The following is a 12571-nucleotide window of genomic DNA, read 5'->3' on the forward strand; positions in this document are numbered from 1 at the left end:
CAGGAATCACGCTCTGTTTCTTGCTTTTGTTTCTGTCATCATGTTAGCATCCATCTTCCAGACTGACTTTCTCCACAAATCAAGAACCTTGGCTGCTGACAGTTCTAGGCTCATGTCTTTCCAGCTTCACCACCTGAGAAAAAAGAGCTTATTATCACCTACCTCAGCTTAAACAAACATGGCAAGGGACTCTGGTTGCATTGGCTTAAGCCATGTGCTCACCCGCTGAACCAATCTGTGTGGCCAGGGTGTTAGGACTTTGTGACTGGCATGTCCAGTGTTAGGTGCCATGGCAAGGGAGGAAAGGTCCTAAATCACTCGTTTAGGCTACATGTTAGAGTAGGGAATGAGGCAAGGGGAGCAATGGTGCTCCATAAGGAAGGTCAGTGATAACAACATGGCCAAGTGTTAAATCACTGGGAACTTAGGCATTTCCTTGGTTTATGTCTTATACAGTTCTCAAGAGGTTCTTTCATGATGTTTCATGTATGAGATGTTAATACTTATTATTTTGAGGATATGAAGTAGAATAAGCTCAAAAGAAGTGTTATACTGTTCAGTACTCAGTCATGTCCATCCCTGCCAGGCCTTTCTTGTCAGCTTAACACACCTTCCTTGGTTGAGTGTACTGGCACTGCTGGACCTCTGCTGATGGTCTCTCTTTTAGCATCTTTTATAGGTTTCCCTACCTCATGGAGGGCTAAGAACTTTGCTTCCACACAAGGAATATTTGAAATGTTAGATTCCAGAGGATATGCACACAATAGCACTTAATAAATATTTGTCATATTGAATTGAACCTGAAGAAATGAGTTTACCAATGGGAAGTAGATAATGAAGGAGGCGAAGAGGGAGTCCAAGGTAAGCCATAGGGGAGCTTTGCACAGGCAGGTAAGCTTGAACACAGTGTTCTAAAAATCACTTCAAGTAAATAGCTGCTTTACACCTGAATGAACCTGCAAGAGATTTTCTATGACAGCAACCAGGTGAAGAGTTTATTAGCATCTCCCCTACACTGGGCCACATTCTGTTGCCAAGAATACTGATGCTACCCTCCACTTGAACTGTAGTAAACAACAGTTTACCACTCATATTTTAGGAATGTGAATGTTGCAACAACAAAATACTCATTGACAGACATTAATCACTTTCTGAGCCAAGAAGGATAAAAACTACACAGAAATGGGCTTCCCTGGTGGTGCAGTGGTTGAGAGCCCACCTGCCGATGCAGGGGACACGGGTTCGTGCCCCGGTCCGGGAAGGTCCCACATGCCGCGGAGCGGCTGGGCCCGTGAGCCATGGCTGCTGAGTCTGCGCGTCCGGAGCCTGTGCTCTCCAACGGGAGAGGCCACAACAGTGAGAGGCCCATGTACCAAAAAAAAAAAAAACCAAAAACCAAAAAACAAAACAAAAAAAACCTACACAGAAACAATAGAACCCAAATAACAGATGGGACTGAGGGGTGTTCAGGACCTCATTGAGACACCTGTGATCATGCTGTAGACAGGCTTTCCTAATTAATTTCTCAAAGTAAACTAAAGCAAGCACATATAACCTTTGTATTCCTAGTGCCTAACACTGCATTGGCAGAGTTAAAAGCTGATTTGGTAACGAAGGCTTTCTTCTTACCATCTGATTGTAATTAAATGACTAATTTGTCTTTCCCTCAACACCAGATTATAAATTCTGTGAGGGCCGGGATCACATTTGACTTGTTTACCCTCATTGCTCAAGGTCCAGTGCACATAAGTAGATGCTTAGCAAATATTGTTGACATGAAAATGAAATGATAGGAAATCAGGAGAGAACAGAATGATTGAGCTTCTACTGTGTGCGACGCATTTTGATAGGTGCTTATGCATTACAGTAGGTACCTCACTTTTATTCCCCATGACAACTCTGGTAGATATAAATTAATATCATAATTTTACAGTTAAAACTGGGAAGGACAGGGCTTCCCTGGTGGCGCAGTGGTTGGGAGTCCGCCTGCGGATGCAGGGGGTGCGGGTTCGTGCCCCGGTCCGGGGGGATCCCGCGTGCCGCGGAGCGGCTGGGCCCGTGGGCCGTGGCCGTTGGGCCTGCGCGTCCGGAGCCTGTGCTCCGCAGTGGGAGAGGCCGCAGCGGTGAGAGGCCCGCGTACAGAAAAAAAAAAAAAAAAAAAAAAAAAACTGGGAAGGACAACTTAGAGTGTTGAGTATTAACTATTTGCTGGGCCCTACGCTAGGAAATTTACATATATTATCCATATGTAGATCTTCAAAATACCCTGGAGTATTTTTCTCCATATCTTACAAATTTACAGAAAAAAACTGGCATGTAGTTAATAAAAGTGATGCTAATATTTAGATCCATATCTTCTGATTACAAATTGAGTACAAATAATTAAATGTTCACTGAATGAATTAAGGGATTAGTGGTTCTTATTAATTAATTTATTGATTCATAGATATTTATTTGCCCATAAAACTCTTATGAAAAGCAACTTTGCCAGTAGCACTTATTGTAAACAAAAATAATTTTAAGATCATTTTTCACCTGAAAAATCAAAATTTGTGCTTGAAAATCTCTTCTAAAATTTACTTCATCCTCTACTTATAGCTTGTATCACATTTAAATTATCTCTGACATAATTATTAAATCATAATCCAAGAAAACTCTTCATAAGATCTTTAAATAATACACTCAAGTATTTAAGAAGTCTCATTTTTATATATATCTTGTTGAAACTCATTTTATCTCCTTTTTTAATGGAAAATGCAATAAAAAGATTTTTAATATCTTATCCCTTATTTTACTGAATAGAATCCTGCCTTTATGTTCAGTGTTATTCTGTAAATAAATCTGGACTTTTAAAGACTAATTTTAATAGCAACAATACTATTTGTAACATACTTTTTCTTTTCTTGGCCTTAGGAAAATATTCTAATAATTTAACTATGAAATTACATACCCGTTCATTTCCCAGATCCACACCCTAAAGCCTTCCTTATTTTTTATTTATCTCACCAGTTAGCCTCCTTTAGTGACATTTACTGACAGCTCATTCCTTTTCCTACTTTTCTGTTATAAGGTCTTACTTTTCAGTGGAGGTCACAGTTTTGAAAGCTGTGGCCACAAATGCTTTTACGGTCCTTTGGATGAGCTAAATCAAAAGGGTAATGAAAGGGACACCTTTTGCAACCAGATGGCTCTGTAATCCACAATTAATTTTCTAATTTCTGCATGAAAATTAAAAAGATATAGTTTGATTACAGAATGTATTTCATATATATGCAAGCACTTAAAACCTTTCTAATTATGTATGCAAGGCCTAAACCAATCTCAAGAATTAATGTCAGATTCAGAGCAGAATCTTAAAATATTGCTAATCCATTTTAAAATGTAAATGAATTAGTCATTTGGAGAATGCAAATTAAAATGGCAAAATACCACTACATACCCATTAAAATAACTCAGTGAAACAGACAATTTTCTAGGAAAATACAAATTATCACAATAGAATCAGTCATAGGAAACCTGAATAGACCAAGAATTAACTTTTACTCAATTAATCAATAAGAAAAAGGTACTCCACGTGAGAAAATGAGTTAATGACATACTTTTTTGTCAGGTTGACAAAAATTTTAAGAGGACAGTAATATCTACTTTTGGTGATAGCTTAGGGAGGCAAATACTGTCATATACAGTTGATAATAAAAAGAGTTGCTAATACTTTCTTATGAATAAATTGCCAATGTTAATCAAAAAAGGGAAAATGTTTTTTCTTTTGGTCTCTGAAAATTTTCTTTTAGAAATTCTTCCTAACCAACTAAAGGTGTAAATTAGGATTTTGCTATAGGTGTGTTAATCATAAAGAACATTATTTTAAAAGAGTGAAAAATTGGAAAGATTCTAGATTTCCTTGTATAAATTTTATTACATTAATATATGATCATTAAAAATGAACTGATATTTCAATATGTTAATGATAGAATGTTGAACTTAAAAGCTCTTATTATACTCTAAGGAATCAACAAAATACAACTACACACAACAATATAGAGGGTTCTCACAAAGATATTTCACTAAAAGAAGTCAATCACAAAAAAATATGTATTATATTATTCCACTTATATAAAGTACATAAACAGGTAAAAACAATTTATGCTGTTAGAAATCAAGATAATGTTTAACTTTTGGGGAGATAATGACTGGAGGAGAACAGAAAGGGGTCCCTGGGGATGATAGTAATGTTCTTTTCTGAATATTGGTCCTGATTGCATGGGTGTGTTTGTGAAAATTCTTCTAGCAAATGACAGAAGCCAAGGTTTTCATGTACTAAGCTCTAAAGAGGAACCAGAAAAGATATAAATAAGATATTATGTAACATAAATACTTTAAATAACCCTCCTTGGCCTGATTCTAAATCCTCATACAAAAGGATATTGATAAAATAACCAGTTCATTCTTCCCTTATCTCTTCATTCATTCAACAGTTAATTATTGAGAATTTCCTGTGTGCCAAGTCCGCTTCTAGTTAATGAAGTGAGGAAAACCATTAGGTCACTGGTCTCATGGAATTTATATTCCAGCTGGGAAGATAAACAATAAACATTGTAACATTCCATTGAAAATTAATATGTATCACTTAGTGTTAAAAGCTATACAGAGATTAATCCTTTGTCAGTTGCTTCATTTGCAAATATTTTCTCCCATTTTGAGGGTTGTCTTTTCATCTTGATTATGGTTTCCTTGGCTGTATAAAAGCTTTTAAGTTTCATTACGTCCATTTGTTTATTTTTATTTTTATTTCCATTACTCTAGGAGGTGGGTCAGAAAGGATCTTGCTGTGATTTATGTCAAAGAGTGTTTTTCCTATGTTTTCCTCTAAGAGTTTTATAGTGTCTGGCCTTACATTTAGGTGTTTAATCCATTTTGAGTTTATTTTTGTGTATGGTGTTAGGGAGTGTCCTAATTTCATTCTTTTACATGTAGCTGCCCAGTTTTCCCAGCACCACTTATTGAAGAGGCTGTCTCTTCTCCATTGTATGTTCTTGCCTCCTTTGTAAAGCAGCCCATGCAGCTCTTTATCAAAAAAAAACAAACAACCCAATCCGAAAATGGGCAGAAGATCTAAATAGACATTTCTCCAAAGAAGACATACAGATGGCCAACAAATACATGAAAAGATGCTCAACATCACTAAGCATTAGAGAAATGCAAATCAAAACCATAATGAGGTATCACCTCACACCAGTCAAAATGGCCATCATCAAAAAATCTAGAAACAGCAGAAACCGGTTGGAACCTGCGAGGTCTTGTAGTTGTCTGAAGATCCTTCAATCACTATGTCAAGCGACACAGATGATTCTCTTTCTTCATATGATGAAGATCACGGATCTAAACTTATCCGAAAAGCTAGAGAGGCATCATTTGTCCCCACTGGAATGGCAGGTTTTGCAACAATCGTTGCATATAGATTATATAAATTGAAGAGCAGGGGAAATACTAAAATGTCTGTTCACCTGATCCACATGTGCATGGCAGCCCAAGGCTTTGTTGTGGGAACAATGACTCTTGGTATGGGCGATTCCATGTATCGAGAATTCTGGGCAAAACCTAAACCTATGAAAGGAGACGTTGTCTTGGTCTCATTGGTGGTGCTTGCTTTAGTTAGACATCTCATATTGAAGTTATATGTTTATGTTGAAAATAAATTCTTTGGGTCGGACAATAACATGGTAATTTGAATACTGGCTTCCTTTCTTGCAGGCTTGATTTGCCTGGTGACCAGGTTACTGGTGACTAGTTCACTAGCTAGGTCATTCAGGGGAGGCAGATTAGCACAAAAACATGTCATTTTTAAATGCTCTTGATAGTGGTACAATGTCCACCTTCTTAAGCTCTTCTGATGAAATTAGTTTTAAAGAGGACAACATGCCAATCCTGGTAATGCTCCCAGTTGCTGCAGAATATCATATGCTTTTGATGTAATATAGGAATCCTATTTACCCCAGTTAATTTAACTCTTTCTGACTGCCTTGTGGACTGAGTACTGTTTTAAGGGCTGGTTGGCTCTAGAGGAACCCTTTCAGAACAGTGCACAGAATACAACATTATAAACCTCCTGGCAACTATATGTGTGTTTTTAAGCCAAACCTAAAAAGCTGGTAAGAGAGCTGCTTTGAAGTAGTATTTATTTCAGAATCATAGTTGTAAACATGAGAATAACTTAACTGTAGATCCCCATTTAGCTCTTTTGTAATTGCAGAATTATATTTTGCTGCTGTTACATTAGAATAATTTTTGTGTCATTTTGAAATAGAAATATGAATTTTAAGTGCTAATGCAAGGGTAAATGAAAAACACTTTTTAAATGTGTGCAGTATGTTTATTTTCTCTGTAAAAATCATAAATGTTAAACTAAATAAATTGCCTATAATGGAAGTGATTTATGAGCAAGCTGGTTTGGTCAGACATTATACAAACTTTGGTATACTACAGAATGCTTTGTTGTACTTGTGAAATTCTCTTGTCTAACCTGAGTTTACATTCCATGATGATAACATGGTAAATGTAGTGTTATTAAAGTAAGTGAACACATAAAAAAAAAATCTAGAAACAATAAATGCTGGAGAGGTTGTGGAGAAAAGGGGACCCTCCTGCACTGTTGGTGGGAATGTAAATTGATACAGCCACTATGGAGAACAGTATGGAGGTTCCTTAAAAAACTACAAATAGAACTACCATATGACCCAGCAATCCCACTACTGGGCATATACCCTGAGAAAACCATAATTCAAAAAGAGTCATGTACGAAAATGTTCATTGCAGCTCTATTTACAATAGCCAGGACATGGAAGCAACCTAAGTGTCCATCAACAGATGAATGGATAAAGAAGATGTGGCACATATATACAATGGAATATTACTCAGCCATAAAAAGGAACAAAATTGAGTCATTTGTAGTGAGGTGGTAGGACCTAGAGTATGTCATACGGAGTGAAGTAAGTCAGAAAGAGAAAAACAAATACTGTGTGCTAACGCATATATATGGAATCTAAAAAATAAGCACTGATGAACCTAGTGGCAGGGCAGGAATAAAGACACAGATGTAGAGAATGGACTTGAGGACACGGGGTGGGGGGAGGGGAAGCTGGGATGAAGTGAGAGAGTAGCACTGACATATATACACTACCAAATGTAAAATGGATGGCTAGTGGGAAGCTGCTGCATAGCACAGGCAGATCAACTCCATGCTTTGTGACGATTTAGAGGGATGGGATAGGGAGGGTGGGAGGGAGACTCAATAGGGAAGGGATATGGGGATATGTGTATACATATAGCTGATTCAATTTGTTGCACAGCAGAAACTAACACAACATTGTAAAGCAATTATACTCCAATAAAGATGTGAAAAAAAAGATTTGGTACAAAAATGGAGAAAATAAGTAAAAGCTATACAGAGAATTTTAAAACGAAAGATAGGATGGTGACTGAGTTGCTGCTTAGGACTGGGTTGACAGAGATGGCCTAGCCAAAGAGATATTTAAACAGAGATGTGCAAAGAAAGAGCCAGTGATGAAAAATCAGGTATAAGGAACAGCATTTCAAAGAAAAAATGACTTCTGCATTTGACCTCAGGCAGCTGGGTGGGTCAGTGTTGCTGTTTATGTAGGAGTATGGGAAGGGCGGCCAGCTGATATAGGAGAGTGGAGAGGGGCTGCATTTCTCAAGTGTGAAATACGTTTTTAGCTACTTTTGAATGAGTCTGGGCCTTAAAATATTTGAAATTAATTTGAAGGACTAAAGTAAAATCCTGGTCAGGTGTAAACAGGGTCATAGAAGCAGCTGGGGTTGGAGGAAGGTATTAGGCAGAACTATATTTATATCAACAATTTGAATGAACCTAAATAGAAGATGAAGGCTAGTTGGGAGATTCATTAAGAGAAAACGTTAAGCCAAAGTTTGTTATTCCATTAACAATGAGGATATAATTCAAGATACTTTTATTAGATGGGGTGACTTAGCATTACTGTCCAGAGGTATAACATTGTCTTCCTATAGTGTAAACTTATAGAGTAAGGTGGTTACTGGTTTCTCTTATTGTACTTTTGTCAGCTCTGGGATTGATTCATTACAACTGATACTCTGGATAAGACAGATTCCATGCTTTCCTTTAACAAATATTTTCTGAGCATAGTGATAGGTGTAGAGGATATAATGTTAATAAGAGATTGTTTTCTGCCCTCAAAACGATCACCATCTGGAAAGAAATAAGGGAGAAGTAAATTGTCAATTAAGACATAAAATGTTAAGTGTTATTCCGGGGGCGAGAATGAGGTGATGTGAGAGGAATTTAACCCAGTCAGAAGGGGAATTGGAGAAGTTGGGGAATGCTTCCCAGGGGAGTGATATCTATTCTAAGACTCGTCAGATGAGCATGAGTCATTCATGTGACAGCAGAATGTGGAAGTGGATGGGTGATGGAGAGGGGGATGGAGATGTAGCCTGGGGATACAGAGAAGGTGGGTGGAGCTCAGTATATACAAGTACAGTGTGAGGTGTGAGAACTGTGACTGGAGTGGTAAACCAGAGGTGGAACATGAAAGACATTATCAATCATATAATGGGGCTTGAACTTCACACTGAGTACAAAGGAGAGTCGTTAGAAGGTTTTAAATAGGACAGTAAAAGCATCAGATTGATACTTTAGAAAGATTCTGGCTCTATGGTGAAGAATAGTTGAAACAGGGCTGCATTGCTAGCACATATGTTGCGTGATTTAGAAAAACAACTTGTGAATTAGAAAAATGTGGCCCCTCTGGGCAGAGAAATGATCAAATAGTGCCCCCTCGACTTTAGTCTTGGGAGCTGAGTTTGGACTGTATTTCACCCCTACTCTCCTTGCCCCTGACAAGGCTGGGTGCTTTGAAGCAGAGCACAACCTACACAATGGTTCACTGTGGCTCTTTTTGCAAAGGGTTATGTAGGAATCCAAGTGAGTGATGCTGGGGACATGAACTAAGGATAGAGACAGGTGGAGGACTTTTCAAGATATTCAGAATTGACAGGATTTGGTAACTGGTTGCAAGAGGGTAAGGAAAGGGAGTGGAAGAGTTTCTGTATGTGTATGTGTGTTCAAATATTCATTACTTCATCCTTCCCTCACTCCTCTTTTTTTCTCTCTTCCCAGGATGCAGTCCTGTCTCCAAAGAACTCACTGTACAGTTGAGGGGTGTTAGGGAGGTGTATGTCAAATATGTAAAGAAGTAAATGCATTGGGAAGTTAGATTGTATATGAAGAGTGGAGAGTTGGACACAAAAGAAAGAGTGCTCTATTCTGCTTGAGAGTGGGGGAGACAGTCAGGAAAGGCAGTAGGGGTGGGGTTTTGAAAGGAGGCATATGGTCAGAAGGCAGAAAAGGGAGGCTGAATATGGTAGGATTAGAAATGGAGAAGGATGAAAGGGGTATGGTGTTCCTGATAAAGACCCAAAGACATAAAACAGTGTGTACTTTTGGGAAAACTGAAAGTCCTTGACTGATTAGATGTGTGACAACAGTGAGACGGTACAGTAAGAGATAGGGAAGTGGAAGCAAGGGCCTCAGGGTGTCAGACCTGGCACTCATTCATTTGACACATATTTTGGTCCTTTTGTCCTTGGTGCCTGGAAAAAGTGATGTAGAGTCATAGTCTCTGCCTTTGTGGCATTAGTCTTTATTTTTAAAATAGTTTAAGAATTATTTTGGTTTTGCACATTACTTTGGGGGCGATGTGGCAGACATATTGGGGAGGGTAGAATGAAGACACAGAGTTTATTTTTGTGTATAGTGTTAAAGAATGTTCTAATTTCATTTTTTTACTTGTAGCTGTCCACTTTTCCCACCATTTATTGATGAGAGTGTCTTTCCTCCATTGTATAGTCTTGCCTCCTTTGTTATAGACTAATTGACCATAGGTGTGTGGATTTATTTCTGGGTTTTCTATCCTGTTCCATTGATCTATATTTGTTTTAGGTTAACACCATACACAAAAACAAACTCAAAATGGATTAAAGACCTAAAAGTAGAACCAGACACTACAAAAATCTTAGAGGAAAACATAGGCAGAATATTCTTTGGCATAAATTGCAGCAATATCTTTTTCGAGCTGTCTCCTAGAGTAATGGAAATTTAAAAAAAAAAAAAAAAGGGGGACCTAATTAAACTCAAGAGCGTTTGCACAGTAAAGGAAACCATAAACAGAAAAAAGACAACCCACAGAATGGGAGAAAATATTTGCAAACGACGCAACTCACAATCAATTAATTCCAAAATTTACCAACAATTCATGCAGCTCAGTAGCAAAAAAGAACTCAATTTAAAAAAATGGGCAGAATGGGGGAGACCTTCAAGATGGCGGAGGAGTAAGACGTGCAGATCAACTTTCTCCCCACAAATACATCAGAAATACATCTACATGTGGAACACCTCCTACCGAACGCCTACTGAACACTGGCAGAAGATCTCAGACTTCCCAAAAGGCAAGAAACTCCCCATGTACCTGGGTAGGGCAAAAGAAAGAAAAACCAGAGACAAAAGAATAGGGACAGGACCTGCACCTCTGGGAGGGAGCTGTGAAGGAGGAAAAGTTTCCACACACTAGGAAGCCCCTTCACAGGTGGATATGGGGGGTGGTGAGGTGAAACTTCAGAGCCACAGAGGAAAGCACAGCAACAGGGGTGCAGAGGGCAAAGCGGAGAGATTCCCACGCAGAGGATCAGTGCCGACCAGCACTCACCAGCCCAAGAGGCTTGTCTGCTCACCTGCCGGGGCGGGTGGGGGCTGGGAGCTGAGGCTCGGGCTTCGGAGGCCGGATCCCAGGGAGAGGGCTGGGGTTGGCTGCGTGAACACAGCCTGAAGGGGGCTAGTGCACCACAGCTAGCTGGGAAGGAGTCTGAGAGCAAGTCTGGACCTGCCTAAGAGGGAAGAGACATTTAGGGGTGTGCAAGGAGAGGGTATTCAGAGCACCACCCAAACGAGCTCCAGAGACGGGTGTGAGCCACGGCTATCAGTGCGGACGTCAGAGACGGGCCTGAAACGCTAAGGCTGCTGCTGCAGCCACCAAAAAGCCTGTGTGCGAGCACAGGTCACTATCCACACTTCCCCTCCCAGGAGCCTGTGCAGCCCGCCACTGCCAATGTCCCGTGATACAGGGACAAATTCCCCGGGAGAACACACGGCACGGACTCAGGCTCTTGCAATGTCACACCGGCCTCTGCCGCTGCAGGCTCGCCCCACGTTCCATACCTCTCCCTTACCCCGGCCTGAGTGAGCTGGAGCCCCTGAATCAGCTACTACTTTAACTCTGTCCTGTCTGGGCGGGGAACAGATGGCCTCAGGCGACCTACATGCAGAGGCGTGGCCAAATCCAAAGCTGAACCCCAGGAGCTGTGCGAACAAAGAACAGAAAGGGAAATTTCCCCCAGCAGTCTCAGGAGCAACGGATTAAATCTCCACAATCAACCTGGTGTATCCTGAATCTCTGGAATACCTGAATAGACAACAAATCATCCCAAAATTGAGGTGTTAGACTTTGGGAGCTACTGTAGAGTTGGGGTTTCCTTTCTGCATCTAATTTTGTTTCTGGTTTTATGTTTATCGTAGTTTAGTATTTACAGTTTATTATCATTGGTAGGTTTGTTTATTGATTTGGTTGCTCTCTTTCTCCTTTTTTTAAATATATATATATATATTTTTTTTCCTTTTTCTCTTTTTGTGAGTGTGTATGTGTATGCTTCTTTGTGTGATTTTGTCTGTATAGCTTTGCTTTTACCATTTGTCCTAGGGTTCTGTCTATCTGTTTTTCTTTGTTTTTTTTTGGTTTTTTTTTTATATAGTTTTTAGTGCTTGTTATCATTGGTAGATTTGTTTTCTGGTTTATTTGCTCTCTTCTTTCCTTTTTTATTATTAAAAATTTTTTTAAATAATTTTTAAAAATTTTGTAATAGCTTTATTTCATGTTTTTCTTTCTTTTTTTCTCCCTTTTCTTCTGAGCCAATGTGGCTGACAGGGCCTTGGGGCTCTGGCCAGGTGTCAGGCCTGTGCCTTTGAAGTGGGAGAGCTGAGTTCAGAACACTGGTCCACCAGAGACCTCCCGGCTCCACATAATATCAAATGGCAAAAGCTATCCCAGAGATCTCCATCTCAACGCTAATACCCAGCTCCACTCAATGACCAACAAGCTACAGTGCTGGAACTCTATGCCAAACAACTAGCAAAACAGGAACACAACCCCACCCATTAGCAGAGAGGCTGCCTAAAATCATAATAAGGTCACAGACACCACAAAACACACCACAGGATGCCATCCTGCCCACCAGAAAGACAATATCCAGCCTCATCCACCAGAGCACAGGCACCAGTCCCCTCCACCAAGAAACCTACACAACCCACAGAACCAACCTTAGCCACTAGGGGCAGACACCAAAAACAATGGGCACTACAAACCTGCAGCCTGAGAAAAGGAGACCCCAAACACAGTAAGTTAAACAAAATGAGAAGACAGAGAAACACACAACAGATGAAGGAGCAAGGTAAAAACCCACCAGA

General features: G+C 39.6%; 1 pseudogene; it reads left to right on the top strand.

The window, feature by feature from the left end:
• The first annotated feature begins 5327 nt into the window (after positions 1-5327).
• Positions 5328-5902, top strand: LOC114898375 (annotated as a pseudogene).
• The last annotated feature ends 6669 nt before the right edge of the window (positions 5903-12571 follow it).

Source organism: Monodon monoceros, unplaced genomic scaffold (assembly GCF_005190385.1).
Source record: "Monodon monoceros isolate NGI ecotype Baffin Bay Population unplaced genomic scaffold, NGI_Narwhal_1 Super_Scaffold_18, whole genome shotgun sequence".
In the NCBI taxonomy this organism is placed as follows: domain Eukaryota; kingdom Metazoa; phylum Chordata; class Mammalia; order Artiodactyla; family Monodontidae; genus Monodon; species Monodon monoceros.